The sequence below is a fragment of the Oncorhynchus mykiss genome, chromosome 1 (assembly GCF_057628025.1).
Source record: "Oncorhynchus mykiss isolate SJ-2025 chromosome 1, ASM5762802v1, whole genome shotgun sequence".
NCBI lineage: Eukaryota > Metazoa > Chordata > Actinopteri > Salmoniformes > Salmonidae > Oncorhynchus > Oncorhynchus mykiss.
In genome coordinates this window covers 73627830-73645748 of record NC_143022.1, presented here as the reverse complement: position 1 = coordinate 73645748, position 17919 = coordinate 73627830, and the positions used below count along the sequence as shown (strand labels likewise).

Below are 17919 nucleotides of genomic sequence, written 5' to 3'. Positions count from 1 at the left end.
AAAACAACATATACCAATATTTTTCTCCTTTTTGACAGTATGGCATTTTATTTATGTATGATATTTTATGTTCCGGAATAAAACAGGTTCTAAATATGTTTATGATGAGTACTTGAATCTCAACAAATGAATCTTGAAGTGGTTTTAATGGCCTTTTTACAATTCTGATGGTTTTATACTATAACAACTATAACAACATAACTGACAGCGAAATAGTCCAATTTGTAGAACTTTTCATTCAATTTAGTGCTGTATCATAATATCGTTATAGATGGTATTGTGAATATCCTTACCTGTATGTGGATCCATACCGGTATACTGGTCTTCACGATATATCGCCCAGCCCTCTAGTACACCTCACTTTTATATACTATATACACAGTCCACACTTAGTTACCCAAGATAAGTACTATAACTGTGGAGTGTTTCTGGGTTTCTTTTTTTTACATTCAGGGGCCTAATGACTAAACGGTTGTATAAAGTGGTTTCATTGGCTGCTGCTCTGTTTGGATGGCTCAGTTTATATAGCCATTTAACAGAACAGAGCAGAGGACCATGTTTATTGGCCGGTAGTCTGCTGTGACCTGGGCTAACACTACAACTACTCCCAATGGACAGGATTACACTGGCGAACATTGTGTGCTGCTGCTGGACAATCTGCTGGTTTATTGTAGCCTTTTTCAGTCTGTCTGTGCCACCAACAAGAGTCACTAAATAGTTGAGTGAGGGATGCTTTCGTTGAGCACAATTGTTTCTCTGTGTGAGAGATAAGGCAGGGCCCTATTGGGTAATGTGGGGGTGTAATCCTCAACTCCAGTTTATAATCGTTCTCTAAATGTTTGTCTATTCTCTCTCTTTATAAGTCTGTCTTTATCCGCTTGAGACTGTATAACATGCAAATACAGACGCACGCACGCACGCACGCACGCGCACGCACATACACACACACATACACACACACACACACACACACCCTTCTCTGGTGCTCCTCTGAGTAAATATTGATGGACCTTTTGTCATAATTATCTATGTGTAAGCTGTCGCTCCTGTCCCTCACTGACAGCTGCAGTATTTCTTAAGAGGATGTCCCCTCGTGTGCACAAGATAAATGTAGGCACTTTAGTGTCTTGGCCAGTGGCCCTAGATGCCCCAGTGGCCCTAGATGCCCCACAAAGCATGCCGAGCCCTGCTCCATGGCCCAGTGTTGGAATGGCCTTGTCCTTCGTTAGAACCTAAAAGCATTGTTAAATCTCAGAGCTGTTATTTACCGACTGCCTCAGACCACTCGTAGAACAGCTAAGTGCGTCGTTAGATTAGTTTTTTCCCCTATCGCGTCACTTTATACACAGAATATCTCTGCTAAACATAGCATCAAGGTGTTTATCTGTCTCTATATGACCGCCGATAACTTCACAAGGAAGTTGACTACAAATACAAAGTTACTAATGACCGCAATGGTTATTAACAAGCAAAGGATATAAATGAACACTGAGATGACTGCATTAAAATATAAATAGCCTATCTACAGTATAGGCTACGTAAGCTTCTATATTTCAATGATATTGAAATCAATTTCATGTTCATTCAATGGAGCAAAAGCTAGCCAAAGATCCATTTTACTGGTTGAAGTTTAAGTGTTTTTTAAAAAGTATAATGCAGTTGATTTGCATTGACACTGACATTATATTAAGCAGGACATTCATATGAGCCTTCAAATCCAATTATAATAGTGTGAAATGCGCTCATAAGCAACATGTAAATAGAGGCTTTTTTTGCTGCCGTTCTACAAGAACTCCCCCTTGTTCTGTCACCAAATTGCGCTCATTGCCCTCACGCGGTAAAGTTTGTAAACACAGAAACGGGTCTATAGGGTAAGCGTTAGAATAAGCCACCTCAATATTTGCAGCCAAAGGTGATAATATCTCTCTACGAGCTGATCCGTCGTCAGTATCGTGGAATAATTCTAATGTTATGGAGAAAGCTGACCCGAGAGCAGCGCTGCCTTTCGTTCGATCCCATCAGTATTGACACACGCCTCAACGACCCACTTAACAAACGTTCTCTCTGTGTGTGGTTTTGGGAAGCTCATGTTACATCTTCGGCCATTGTAGGAAAGATACATGGTTAAAACACTCGTAAGCCTAAGTTCCATTGCTGTCGGGGAACCGGGCCCTGTTCTGTTTATGGTAGCCAGGAAATCAACTGTGTAGTCATCAACTCAGTCACTGACGGTTAGCCAACGCAGCTTAGACCACCTCAGACAAGAGTCAAACAGAGACCAAACCCTTCATTTAAAAGCGGTTGGTTAGATGGTGGTGTATATGAGGTTGCTCACACTGTACGGCAACAAAGGCAGAGTAGGGTCACTCGGGGGGGTAATGTATGGTGATTAGGTTGATCGTGACCATGAGCTAATCATGTTATATTTGCACAAACCTGGATAGTACACGTGTGCCTGGACACGACACCATAATAATGTGTGTGGCATGTTAACCCTGGAGGTATAGCAACAGTGCATTGTCTCTGTGAACAAAATACTGGTTCTCTACAGTGCTTCTCTGTTGCGTGAGAAGTCACAACCCTCGTTTTGGCGACAACTATTTAGTCAGTTTGAAGAGCGTTTTAATTAAGCGGCCTTTACGCTGACCCTAGTCCACCTCTCCCAGTTCACCCTTGACCTCAACCTGGAAGCTCCTAACTGACTGAACGAGGCTGTGGAATACCATTTGTCTAACCCAGCAGCCTATTTATTCTGTGCTGTGTAGGATGTTTGTGTACATCCCTATCTGTGCTCGTGGCCTCATTCAGCCACACTAATTGTGCACACCCTGTTGACAAGGTTGCGTCTCACTTGGTTGCCCGTGATGTGAGTGGCGCTGCATACAAACATCTAGTGAATGTAGCTTTACGGTCTCTGAGGGGAGGTTGAAAGGGAGAGGAGGTGAGGTGAGGAGCATACACTTTACCATGTGATCCTCCACTACAGCTGGAGCTCTCGATCTCTCTCTGGTAGCAATATATGCCAACCATGCACACACTCACACACACAATGCACACGTATGCCAACACAGGTGCCAACACACCGCCTGTATTCATATCCGTATCCATGTTTCTATAAATAATGTGTGACATTAAATAAGAGTTAAATAAGAATTTGTTCTTAACTGACTTGCCTAGTTAAATAAAGGTTAAATAAAACATAATTAGAATCAACATTTCAAAATGGTTTGAAACATAAATAAAAATGTTTTTTTGTGCAGTTCCACATGTGTACTTAGAGGAATATATGCAAATTGGCCCATAACTCCAACAATACAACGAAATAAGCCTAGGACTATTCATCCTTTAAGCAGGGCTCATACAGACATTGGCAAGTCAAAATGAAGGACTTTCAGAGACTTTTTCAAGCACCATTGTAATTTTAAATGTCATACAATTGTATAATTTATATAATTGTAGATATAGGGTCTAATATAGAACCCTCCTACCCAAAAAGCATGCAAAAGTGTAAAAAACAAAAGTATGCCATTACCCCTTTAAGAATGATACATGTTGTAGACCATCCGATGCATGGATATTCAAATGATTATTACATTCTAAAACATGTGGGAATAATGTTGACTTGCTTGGCTAAATAGATTGGATGCATGCATGCCAAATAATGTTGTTGTCTTCATAATAATGGTTTTACTGCAACAGAGTAGCACAACACCCTCAATTGAGGCAATGGGAAACAAACAAAAGTGGCCACATCTCACAAAAACGGATCAAAAAAGAAATCCCAGATAATTATAAGGGAGCAGGAGAACTTATACAGTGGGGCAAAAAAGTATTTAGTCAGCCACCAATTGTGCAAGTTCTCTCACTTAAAAAGATGAGAGAGGCCTGTAATTTTCATCATAGGTACACTTCAGCTATGACAGACAAAATAATAATTAAAAAAAAACAGAAAATCACATTGTAGGATTTTTAATGAATTTATTTGCAAATTATGGTGGAAAATAAGTATTTGGTTTGGTCAGGGTGTGATTTGGGGTGGGTATTCTATGTTCTATTATTTGTATTCCTATGTTTTGGCCGGGTAGGGTTCTCAATCAGGGACAGCTGTCTATCGTTGTCTCTGATTGAGAACCATACTTAGGTATCCCTTTTTTCCACCTGTCTTTGTGGGAAGTTGACTTTTATTTATGGCACATAGCCTGTAGCTTTGCGGTTGTGTTCTCGTTTGTTGTTTTGTTGGCGTCATTTTTTTATAATAAAAGAAAATGTCACCACACTGCACCTTGGTCCCGTTCTTCCAACGGCCGTGACAAACATGAAACAAATGTATTTGTCATGTTATTTCATTACTAGATCATATGGTGAAGAAGCCCACTATGCTATGTAATTTGTTGTCATTATATCCAGAATAATTCATAGGAACAATTACGCGCTGTAGGCTCTGTCCCATCCGAGGCACAAAAACATATGAAGACATGAACTCATGCCTTGATGCTTTCTCTGTTAAATCTAACGAGACCCTGCTGTAAGTATAGCAGACAACAACAGATGATCAACCTCAGTTCTCTAGGGATATTAGATCCAACCTGGATCCAGGCACAGCTGTCTTCACCGGCGTAACCAATGAGACACCAAAATATTCTGGACATTCCTCACAAACACCTTTTTTTCCCCCAGCACTTGGGCTGTTTTTGTATGGCATGCTCTCTCACAGTAGCTAGTCGTCACTTGACTGTCATTCAGAAAATTCCTTCCTGGATCAGATGATGATGTGTGAAAATATCACACCGTATTTTAACAGCTCGACACCAAATGCGCGTCCCAACAAGTATCATGCATAATTATTGAAGAACCACGTTAATGACCGTTTTGATTGAGGTTTTAGGTATCATGGTAAGGTGACTCTTTTCTGTTTGAAGCATTCAATTTTGCAATCACATACATTTTGGGGGAGTTGTTTGCCCATGAAAACGGGTTTCACCCTTTAACATAAGGAGACATGAAATGTTACGTAGTTACACTGCATTTCTGAGCTCTGTGTACAGAAACGGTCTGACAGCTAGATCCAGGATTCTTACAGGGTTCATGTTCAATGTCTGATTTAACTGATGAATGCCTAATATATTATATAACGGCAACTTACACTGCCATAAATGCAAGGACAGAAAAGTCTTATTTTATGTCACACGATTTTGGACATCCGTCAAGACACCAAACACGATGGTTAAACATTTGATTGAATATAGCTATGTTCCCCCCTTATATCTTAATGTAATGTTTTTTACAGACTATTATCAATGACTAATCAACAGCTGTAACAAGTTGTCCAGTGTAGGAAATCCTCACTGGTGCCCTAGCTTATAGAAAGACCCACATACAGTACCAGTCAACAGTTTGGACACACCTACTCATTCAAGGGTTTCTCTTTATTTGTACTGTTTCTACATTGTATAATAAGTTGGCTGGATATCCTTTGGGTGGTGGACCATTCTTGACACACACAGGAAACTGTTGAGCGTGAAAAACCAAGCAGCATTGCCATTCTTGACAAGAAACGGTGCTCCTGGCACCTACTACCGTACCCCCGTTCAAAGGCACTTAAATATCTTGTCTTGCCAATTCACCCTCTGAATGGCACAAAAACACAATCCATGTCTCAATTGTCTCGAGGCTTAAAAATCCTCCGTTAACCCGTCTCCTCCCCTTCATCTACACTGATTGAAGTGGATTTAACAAGTGACATCAATACAGGATCATAGCTTTCACCTGGATTCACCTGGTCAGTCTATGTCATGGAAAGAGCAGGTGTTCATAATGTTTTGTATACTCAGTGTACATAATATATATAATAATAATATAATAATATATAATAATATATAATAATATATATATAATACATACATGAAGCTTGATTTGTTTCTGACCAGTTTTCAACAATATAGTGATTTCCGAGAAGTGGAGAGGATTTCAGCAGTCTGGCTGCTGGGCTGTGAGGGTGGAGGTGCGATAGGGCTGGCATGGGTGGGCTTTGGTGTGGGCGGTGGTTGGGGGTGAAGGAGCCAGGGCTGTGAGGGATGTGTGCGAGTGTGCATGTGTGCATGTGTGTGTGTATGCAAATACCAGCATTGTGTGTTTGCATGTGTGATTGTAAATGTTAGTGGAAGGACCCGCAGGGGAAGGATGGATGATTCATAATTCATGCAGGTTAGGGAGTGGAAATGACAGAAAAGGCAAAGGACAAGTCTGCAGCAGGTGGTAGTGATGCAGAGAATAGGGAGAGGAGGGATGAGAGAGAGAGAGAGGGAGGGAGGGATAGAGAGACAGAGAGGGGCGGGAGGGATAGAGAGACAGAGTAGGGAGAGGAGGGATGAGAGAGAGAGAGAGGGAGGGAGGGATAGAGAGATGGAGAGGAGGGATGAGAGAGGGAGGGAGGGATAGAGAGACAGAGAGGGGAGGGAAAGAGCAGAGTGCTTTCCCTGTGCCGCAGTGTGATGGTGGTGTCTGGAGGGTTGCTATGGTCTTGCTGTTGTCTTCACTACCGAAGCACACTGCTCTGTCGCCAGGGTGTGTGGTTGCATGCTGATGTGTGTGTGTGTGTTTGCGTTTGCCAGGGTCAGTGCTATCCGGAATCCTTGGGACGTCCTTACCCTAAACCCTAGCCTTAACCCCTACCCTTATCCTTATCCTAACCATAACCAATACCTAACTCAACATTAACCCTTACCATAACCATTTTAAATGTCAACTTCAATAGGGTAGAGATGTACCAAGAATCCCAGATAGCATGGACCCATGTGCGAGTGTGTGAATTTGAGAGAGGCAGAAAGAGACAAGCGACAAAACAGTGTTACTAGCCCGGTTCAGTGTTATCGTGTTACTAGTCCGGTTCAGTGTTATCGTGTTACTAGTCCGGTTCAGTGTTATCGTGTTACTAGTCCGGTTCAGTGTTATCGTGTTACTAGCCCGGTTCAGTGTTATCGTGTTACTAGCCCGGTTCAGTGTTATCGTGTTACTAGCCCGGTTCAGTGTTATCGTGTTACTAGCCCGGTTTAGTGTTATCGTGTTACTAGCCCGGTTCAGTGTTATCGCGTTACTAGCCCGGTTCAGTGTTATCGTGTTACTAGCCCGGTTCAGTGTTATCGCGTTACTAGCCCGGTTCAGTGTTATCGTGTTACTAGCCCGGTTCAGTGTTATCGTGTTACTAGCCCGGTTCAGTGTTATCGCGTTACTAGCCCGGTTCAGTGTTATCGTGTTACTAGCCCGGTTCAGTGTTATCGTGTTACTAGCCCGGTTCAGTGTTATCGCGTTACTAGCCCGGTTCAGTGTTATCGCGTTACTAGCCCGGTTCAGTGTTATCGCGTTACTAGCTCGGTTCAGTGTTATCGTGTTACTAGCCCGGTTCAGTGTTATCGTGTTACTAGCCCGGTTTAGTGTTATCGTGTTACTAGCCCGGTTTAGTGTTATCGTGTTACTAGCCCGGTTCAGTGTTATCGTGTTACTAGCCCGGTTTAGTGTTATCGTGTTACTAGCCCGGTTCAGTGTTATCGTGTTACTAGCCCGGTTCAGTGTTATCGTGTTACTAGCCCAGTTCAGTGTTATCGTGTTACTAGCCCGGTTCAGTGTTATCGTGTTACTAGCCCGGTTCAGTGTTATCGTGTTACTAGCCCGGTTCGCTTGGTTGACAGTGTATCACAAGGCAAGGCTATGGTTGTTTACATCAGCTGGTGTACACCGCTGTATCATCCCATCACAATATTGACATAACCATGGCTAGGTATTGAGAAACAACTTAGTCAGTAGTAAATCATGTTCATTTGTAATAGCAGCATGGTGCTATGGCGCAGTGCCCAGTCTGTGTAGATCTTCTATTTGTACAAACACACATGGCACATCTGTCAAACAACATGTTGCTTCTCTATGTGGAAGCCATGAAGTCCTGCTTAGCTAAATGCATATCAGCCACCTGTTTGTTACAGCTTGACAGTGTGTGAGGTTGGGTGTTCTCACACGCCAGCCACACTGGACTTGTGGGATTGGGATTTGTCCGGCCGGTCGGTGGACGCTCTGACCTTTTCAGAGGAGTGTGTGTTTATATGTGTGTGCATTCCAGGCACATTTTGCACTGACTTAGTCAATGAGTTCAAATGATAGTAGAGGAAGTGAGAGATTCACAGAGAGTTAGAAAAGGGAAAGAAGAGAGGAAAGAAGGAATGAGAGGGCGATGAAGTACACTAGAGAGAGGGAATGATCTGGCAGGCAGAAAAAGGGGGTCAGGTGAACGTTACCATGGCAGGCGAGAGGATTGAATGTCATAATAGAGGAGAGACAAGGCACACGTAGAGGGAGAGACAGAGATGAAGACTGAGGGCTAGAGGTATAGAGAGGTGCATGGCGTCGGTCTTAGCCCCGAGGCTCTTTGTCAGCAGTATAAGCTTTAAATAGTGGATTATCTCTCTTCTCACCACTCCTCCTGTGGGATAGCAGGGAGGGGGGGGGGTCTGGAGTTATTCCTGGGAGATGAATAGATCACACACACACTTGCTACTGTATAAGGGGAACAGAGAGACTGCCACTGCTGGGTGATGCAGGTGCAGTCATTGTAAGACAGTGTGTCGTTTGTCTTCTCTTTGTATTAATACTTGAATCATGTACTCTGTAGGAGGCCATATATAAAGCAAGTGATGACTTATAACAATTTTACTGGAGACCTTTTGTGATTTTAGGCTCTGCTTCCTTCCTTCCTCATCTCTTTCTCTACCTCTCCCTCTCTCTCTCCATCTCTGTCTCTGTGCGTGGTCTTTTGTCTTGCTAATTCAGTCTGCTCAGACAGCTGGTGAGTGGAGTGGAGGGCCTGAGGCTGAAGGGATGAAGGGTTGAGAGGAGCACACCCAGGTGGCCCTGAGAGGAGAGATGGAGGTAGAGAGAGATGAAGAGACCAGCGTCTGATCCAGTGGAGGGCTTGCGGTGGAGCACACCCGCAATAACATCTGCTAAATATGTGTATGTGACCAATAAAATGTCGTTTGATTTGATTTGGAGTGCTGGAACTGTCAGTCTGGAGTGGGACAGGGTGTTCTTGGCTGGTGTAGGGGGTGGTCTTATTGGAAAAATGGAATGGAAGTGGTGTCAATCTGAGCTTGGATTTCATTTGGCTGGAAGAATGGTGTGTACTGGTACTAAGGTGGCCTTCTGCAGTCTCTCCTGCTCTCCCTCTCCCTGTGCCTACTTAATAATCTTCATCTGTGTGATGTGAGGTGTCACAAGTCATTAGCTTTGCCTGCTCTGATACCTTCCAGACCTCACCACTGTTTGGCCACAAATCTCTTCTCCAGGCGCTGCCCCCCTGGATACAACCTAGAACTGGGCAATGTGGACAAAAGACCAATATCGTGAGAAATTGCCTGAATTGATGCAATAACGAAAAATAGAATGATGCATTAATAACATGAATGTTCACCACAGTTGTATTGTATTATCCTTTAAAGTACTACTGATAGTTTGATGGTTGTAGCCATCATTAACATTCACCCATATTAACAAACTTATTTCATTTCAATACAACCAGCCAATCAGAGCATTTTCTCCTCTGTGCCCAGTGCTCACAACCATCTGAGGGTGTTTTGTGTTGTTAGACACAGATGAGACAGGATGCACACACACACACACACACACACACACACACACACACACACACACACACACACACACACACACACACACACACACACACACACACACACACTAATGTTGCCTCTGTACTTTTTCCGATACTAGAACATGAAAAATGGTTCGGTGCTAGAATTTTTGTTACTTTTGGTACTTCTGTCAAATGTCTTACGTCGTCTACTGATTGAGAGAGAGTCAAGTCTGTCTATTGACGCAGTCGATGTCCCCTTATAGCGTGATAGCACCTTGACTGCTCCACTTACTCACTGAGAGTCTGGGCTGAATCATCACTCATGCTGCACAGACGTTCACACACTTGAATAATGCAACACGGCATGTGGAAATGTTGAAACTGTTGATTACTGTTCGCAAAACAATGTCAATTACAGGCTAGAGCACTTTACAATGCAAGAAGATTCACTACCCTAGTACCTAGCAGCCTTTACCTTTAGCACAGACACCAGCCGCTTTTAGCCTGGATAATACTTGCCAGTCTGTATAGCGCGTTATCAACCCTGAGCATACCGGACTCCACTACAACACCTGATTCCTGCCACAAGACCTGAACCATTACTCCTGATCATCGCAGCTAGCTAGCTGCTACCGAGTGGCCCATCCCCGAAGCTATCCTTGAGCCAGGCCCATCTCCCGGCCTACTCAGTGGACTTTTCACTAACACGACTATAATCCACTACACCACCGGATTCTTGCCATAAACTGTGGACATAGGATCATTGCATAGGATCATAGGCTGCTAGCTAGCTAAGTGGCTAACGCCCTTGTCCCGAAACTGGCACCAGTTAGCTTCGAGCCAGGCGCCTCTTCCGGCTAGCAAACAAAATTACTCCAGCTACAATAGATCTTTTGCCAACTGGCCTGGACCCTTTGTCGACACGGAGCCCTGCCGTTCCATCACGACTGGTCTACCGATGTAATTCCATCCATTGCGCCCTCAACCGGCCTTTGCCGGATGTCGGTGCAGACTCTTCCACTAGCCCCTGCCTTCTAACGTTTTTTGAACGCCTTGTCTCCCGATAGCTAGCATAGGAACGACTACCTAGCGACTTCCCTGTTTCATCTATTGCTGTTCACTGGATCCTATGATCACTTGGCTACATAGCTGATGCCTGCTGGACTGTTCATTAATCACGGTACTACATTTGGTTTATTTTGTTTATCTGTCGGCCCCAGCCTCGAACTCAGGCCATGTGTGTAGTTAACTGACCCTCTCTGCCCATTCATCGCCATTTTACCTGTTGTTGTTGTCTTAGCTGATTAGCTGTTGTTGTCTTACCCGTTGTTGTCTTAGCTAGCTCTCCCAGTCAACACCCGTGATTGCTTTGTGCCTCGCTTTATGTCTCTCTCTAATGTCAATATGCCTTGTATACTGTTGTTTAGGATAGTTATCATTGTTTTAGTTTACTGTGGAGCCCCTAGTCCCACTCAACATGCCTCAGATACCTCTTTTGTCCTACCACCCACATATGCGGTAACCTCACCCATCATAACTAGTGCTTCAAGAGATGCAACCTCTCTTATCATCACTCAATGCCTAGGTTTATACCTCCACTGCACCCACACCCTACCATACCCTTGTCTGTACATTATGCCTTGAATCTATCCTACCACGGCCAGAAATCTGCTCCTTTTATTCTCTGTCCCCAACGCACTAGACGACCAGTTTTGATGGTCTTTAGCCTTATCCTCATCCTACTCCTTCTCTGTTCCCTGGGTGATGTAGAGGTTAACCCAGGCCCTGTGTGTCCCCAGGCGCTCTCATTTGTTGACTTCTGTAACTGTAAAACCTTGGTTTCATGCATGTTAACATCAGAAGCCTCCTCCTAAGTTTGTTTTACTCACTGCTTTAGCACACTAAGCAAACCCTGATGTCCTTGCCGTGTCTGAATCCTGGCTTAGGAAGGCCACCAAAAATTCAGAGATCTCCATTCCCAACTACAACATTTTCCATCAAGATAGAACTGCCAAAGGGGGCAGAGTTTCAATCTACTGCAGAGATAGCCTGCAAAGTTCTGTCATACTTTCCAGGTCTATGCCCAAACAGTTCGAGCTTCTAATAAAAAAAAATAATCTCTCCAGAAATAAGTCTCTCACTGTTGCCGCCGCCTGTTATAGACCCCCCTCAGCTCCCAGCTATGTCCTGGACACTATATGTGAATTGATTGTCCCCCATCTATCTTCAGAGTTCATTCTGGTAGGTGACCTAAACTGTGATATGCTTAACACCCCGGCAGTCCTACAATCCAAGCTAGATGTCCTCAATCTGACACAAATTATCAAGGAGCACACCAGGTACAATCCTAAATACATAAACATGGGCACCCTCATATTATACTGACCAACTTGCCCTCCAAATACACCTCTGCTGTTTTCAATCAGGATCTCAGGGATCACTGCCTCATTCAAATCAAATCAAATGTTATTTGTCACATACACATGGTTAGCAGATGTTAATGCGAGTGTAGCGAAATGCTTGTGCTTCTAGTTCCGACAATGCAGTAATAACCAACAAGTAATCTAGCTAACAATTCCAAAACTACTACCTTACTACCACAAGTGTAAGGGGATAAAGAATATGTACATAAAGATATATGAATGAGTGATGGTACAGAGCGACATAGGCAAGATACAGTAGATGGTATCAAGTACAGTATATACATATGAGATGAGTATGTAAACAAAGTGGCATAGTTTAAAGTGGCTAGTGATACATGTATTACATAAAGATGCAGTAGATGATATAGAGTACAGTATATACGTATACATGTGCGATGACTAATGTAGAGTATGTAAACATTATATTAGGTAGCATTGTTTAAAGTGGCTAGTGATATATTTGACATAATTTCCCATCAATTCCCATTATTAAAGTGGCTGGAGTTGAGTCAGTGTGTTGGCAGCAGCCACTCAATGTTAGTGGTGGCTGTTTAACAGTCTGATGGCCTTGAGATAGAAGCTGTTTTTCAGTCTCTCGGTCCCAGCTTTGATGCACCTGTACTGACCTCGCCTTCTGGATGATAGCGGGGTGAACAGGCAGTGGCTCGGGTGGTTGTTGTCCTTGATGATCTTTATGGCCTTCCTGTGACATCGGGTGGTGTAGGTGTCCTGGAGGGCAGGTAGTTTGCCCCCGGTGATGCGTTGTGCAGACCTCACTACCCTCTGGAGAGCCTTACAGTTGTGGGCGGAGCAGTTGCCGTACCAGGCGGTGATACAGCCCGCCAGGATGCTCTCGATTGTGCATCTGTAGAAGTTTGTGAGTGCTTTTGGTGACAAGCCAAATTTCTTCAGCCTCCTGAGGTTGAATAGGCGCTGCTGCGCCTTCTTCACGATGCTGTCTGTGTGGGTGGACCAATTCAGTTTGTCTGTGATGTGTACGCCGAGGAACTTAAAACTGTGGATAGGGGGGTGTTCCCTCTGCTGTTTCCTGAAGTCCACAATCATCTCCTTAGTTTTGTTGACGTTGAGTATGAGGTTATTTTCCTGACACCACACTCCGAGGGCCCTCACCTCCTCCCTGTAGGCCGTCTCGTCGTTGTTGGTAATCAAGCCTACCACTGTTGTGTCGTCCGCAAACTTGATGATTGAGTTGGAGACGTGCGTGGCCACGCAGTCGTGGGTGAACAGGGAGTACAGGAGAGGGCTCAGAACGCACCCTTGTGGGGCCCCAGTGTTGAGGATCAGCGGGGTGGAGAGGTTGTTGCCTACCCGCTATGGGTCCGCGGTCAAACGACCACCCCTCATCACTGTCAAACGCTCCCTAAAACACTTCTGCGAGCAGGCCTTTCTAATCGACCTGGCCCAGGTATCCTGGAAGGATATTGACCTTATCCCGTCAGTATAGGATGCCGGGTCGTTCTTTAAAAGTAATTTCCTCACTATATTAAATAAGCTTGCCCCTTTCAAAAAATGTAGAACTAAGAACAGATATAGCCCTTGGTTCACTCCAGACCTGACTGCCCTCGACCACATCCTGTGACGGACTGCACTAGCATCGAATAGTCCCCGCGATATGCAACTTTTCAGGGAAGTCAGGAACCAATACACGCAGTCACTTAGGAAAGCAAAGGGTAGCTTTTTCAAACAGAAATGTGCATCCTGTAGCTCTAACTCCAAAAAGTTTTGCAACACTGTAAAGTCCATGGAGAATAAGAGCACCTCCTCCCAGCTGCCCACTGCACTGAGGCTAGGAAACACTGTCACTACCGATAAATCCACGATAATCGAGAATTTCAGTAAGCATTTCTCTACGGCTTGCCATGCTTTCCTCCTGGCTACCCCAACCCTGGCCAACCGCTCCGCACCCCCCACAGCTACTTCCCCAAGCCTACCCAGCTTCTCCTTCACCCAAATCCAGATAGCAGATGTTCTGAAAGAGCTGCAAAACCTGGACCTGTACAAATCAGCTGGGCTAGACAATCTGGATCCTCTCTTTCTAAAATTATCTGCTGCCATTGTTGCAACCCCTATTACCAGTCTGTTCAACCTTTCTTTCGTATCGTCCAAGATTCCTAAAGATTGGAAAGCTGCCGCGGTCATCCCCCTCTTCAAAGGGGGTGACACTCTAGACCCAAACTATTACAGACCTATATCCATCCTGCCCTGCCTTTCTAAAGTCTTCAAAAAACAGATCACTGACCATTTAGAATCCCACCGTATCTTCTCCGCTGTGCAATCCTATTTCTAAGCTGGTCACTGGTGCACCTCAGCCACCATCAAGGTACTAAACGATATCATAACCGCCATCAATAAAAGACAGTACTGTGCAGCCGTCTTCATTGACCTGGCCAAGGCTTTCGACACTGTCAGTCACCGTATTCTTATCGGCAGACTCAACAGCCTTGGCTTCTCAAATGACTGCCTCGCCTGGTTCACCAACTACTTCTCAGATAGAGTTCAGTGTGTCAAATCGGAAGGCCTGTTGTCCGGACCTCTGGAAGTTTTAATGGGGTTACCACAGGGTTCAATTCTCGGGCCGACTCTTTTCTCTGTATATATCAACGATATCGCTCTTGGGTGATTCCTTGATCCACCTCTACGCAGACGACACCATTCTCTATATATCTGTCCCTTCTTTGGACACTGTGTTAACAAACCACCAAACGAGGTTCAATGCCATACAACACACCTTCCGTGGCCTCCAACTGCTCCTAAACGCAAGTAAAACTAAATGCATGCTTTTCAACCGATCGCTGCCCGCACCTGCCCACCTGACTAGCATCACTACTCTGGACGGTTCTGACTTAGAATATCTTGGCCAGGTTGCAGTTTTAGATGAAAACTTGTTCTCAACTGGCCAACCTGGTTAAATAAAGGTGAAATAAATATAAATTAAAAAATATCATCTTTGCTCGAGCCTCGAACTGTGTGTGAATGATGTTATCAGTGTGATGTAACGAGTCTTAGAGAGAGCGCACACAAGAGATTGCTTCTTCAATGCAAATGTTGTTGATCAGTACAGTCAAATAAGTCCCAAATGGAAGGGAAACAGATAGTTTGTCATCTGTAGCTCCATAAAATCAGCCCAAACCAGCTCAGTAACTCAATTCATGCACACACTCCTATTAAATATTCACCTGTATTGTGAATAGGCCTAGGCCCATGATTTACCCAGTTTATCAATGGACTAGAGATTTACTATTCAAATAAATAATTACCGTTATGTTATGTAGGTAGATTATTGATTGTATAATTTGTATAATTGATTCATTAATGGAAAAAAAAGCTAACCTTTGTAATGATATTGAACTCAAAAGATCTGTTTGAATCAAGTGCCATTCTGCGACTTTGGCTAATACGCCTTCTTTTTCTGCCGTGGTATCGTTTTTGTATCGAGTATCATGATGTTATAGAGTATTGCGCTATTAAACCGGGTATTTGTATCGAAGTCAAAACTCTGGTATCGTGGCAACACTAACACATACACATCCTGTTCAGTTGGTTGACTCTGTGATAGTGCATGTTTTTTTTGGAGCGTAACTCGGTAGTAGGTGGTCATGGGATACGCTGCAGTTGTTTATCCCCTGTTTCTATGGCAGCCTGTCTGAAGAGCTCCATATCCCCTTGAGATGCTACTGTCTCATCGCTGACCTCACTTAATAGACAAGAGGCTTTTATCCACCTGTACTCACGGTTACAGTCAGCCCCTCTGGCTCGCAGGGTCGCTGTACAACAAAATAAACAATATTATTATTCCTTTACTATAGTGGGATACTCAGATCTAATAAAGCAGAGATATGAGCCTAGCCCACTAACCTAGCTTTCTCTATAAGGACCACAGACGCCTTCTTCATTTCAGTTGGATCTTGTGCCCAAACACTAAGCCGTCTCTTAATCGGGGACATTATGACCAGAGTGGGCTTAATCTGCCCTCCGTGCTGCCTGATTCTGTAAGCAGATCATTTGTGGAAGAATCCTTTCCTCTTTTCCCCCTCTTCCTTGATATGGTGACGGCCTTGAGTGCTGGGATTATGCCACCTCTGGATTACCTATGATCCTCCCCTCCCCAGGGTTTGAACACTGGTGCTCTGACCCCCCCGCCCCACACACACACACAAATGTACTAATATAAAAATGAATGTGTCTTTAGCTCTCTCCCAATCCTTACCCCTCTCATGATATCAGTATAGATTTAGCTTTTTGGTAATTGTTTTGAAATCCCAAATGTAAAAGAAAATGTTCACTAGGAGCCACACCCTTAATACAGGTGTTAAGTCCCCTATTTGGGGGACTTTAAGCAGTTCTGGACCGGTTCCGGATTACATTTTGGTGTACAAAACGCTCTGTGATTGTCGTAGGGTCTCCTATCTTACAGTGCCAGAAAGCCCCATCTCTCTGCTCTCAGCTCCCAGTCTCTAAGTGGAGCTGACTTGAAGTGTTAGGTTTCAGACCCTACATTTGCATAGGGTGTGACGTTTCACATTTTCTGGCCTATCCAGACAAAGGAACAATTTCCTGTGTCTGTGAAACTCACAGCTGCACTTGCAATAGCACTTATGAGACCGGATAATCTAGCGGATGCAACAATATACGTTTTATCTCAATGTGATATTCTCAGCCGGATTTAGAGCTCTCAACATAAAAAAAAATGAAATAATTTAATAGAATTGAACTAAGACCATCCTCTTGGTCACAGACAGACTAAATAACTTTGTGCTTAAAGCTGAATGTGTTTGCACATATTTGAATGGTGTCACTGCGCCGCTCAGAGTACGTTTAGGCAAAAATTCTCTAGTGCCAGTCATTTCAAGCCCTATTGCCCCACTTTTGTAGAATAGGAAAAAAATCATAAATCATGTTTTTCTTTTTCATAATATTTGTACTATTTACTTGAGCGTTTATATATTATCATAATATTTGTACTACTTACTTGAGCTTTTATATATTATCATAATATTTGTACTATTTACTTGAGCTTTTATATATTATCATAATATTTGTACTATTTACTTGAGCTTTTATATATTATCATAATATTTGTACTACTTACTTGAGCTTTTATATATTATCAGAATATTTGTACTACTTACTTGAGCTTTTATATATTATCATAATATTTGTACTACTTGAGCTTTTATATATTATCATAATATTTGTACTACTTACTTGAGCTTTTATATATTATCATAATATTTGTACTATTTACTTGAGCTTTTATATATTATCATAATATTTGTACTATTTACTTGAGCTTTTATATATTATCATAATATTTGTACTATTTACTTGAGCTTTTATATATTATCATAATATTTGTACTATTTACTTGAGTCCTCAAAATATTTTTACCAGACCTTTACAACTATGCAGCCGTACCAGTTATTGTATATGGCCATCTCATCAAAAATACGTTTGGGTATGTCTATTTCGGCGGAAATCAAAATTGTGCCCTATCAATGTGTGTTATTCACTGAAAGCCTTGACCCCAGAGCAGCATTAACAGTGTTTGATGAATAGAGATACAAAAATGAGTTGTGAACATGATTCCAACTGACACAAGCTTGTCTTGACCCAGAGTATAGTAGACAGGGATGTGGACAGGACGACTGAGGTGTTGGGAGAGCAGTCAGGGTGTGTCTGCATCTACGTCTCCTCTCATGAGTCTCAAAATGCCTCTTCGATTCCAACCCGATGATTAAGATCGACGCGAATAACCCCGGTCCAAAGGAGAGCATCGAGGAAAAACACACAAAAACAAGGAAAAGTACATAAACATGACTGTTTTTGGTAAATGCATCC

The 17919-nt window shown here is 43.3% G+C and overlaps 1 protein-coding gene across 24 annotated transcripts in view; it reads left to right on the top strand.

Moving 5' to 3' along the window:
• camk2g2 (calcium/calmodulin dependent protein kinase II gamma 2) overlaps positions 1–17919 on the top strand; it is a 103126-nt gene that overhangs the window by 11948 nt on the left and 73259 nt on the right. The gene's annotated exons all lie outside the window — the stretch shown is intronic.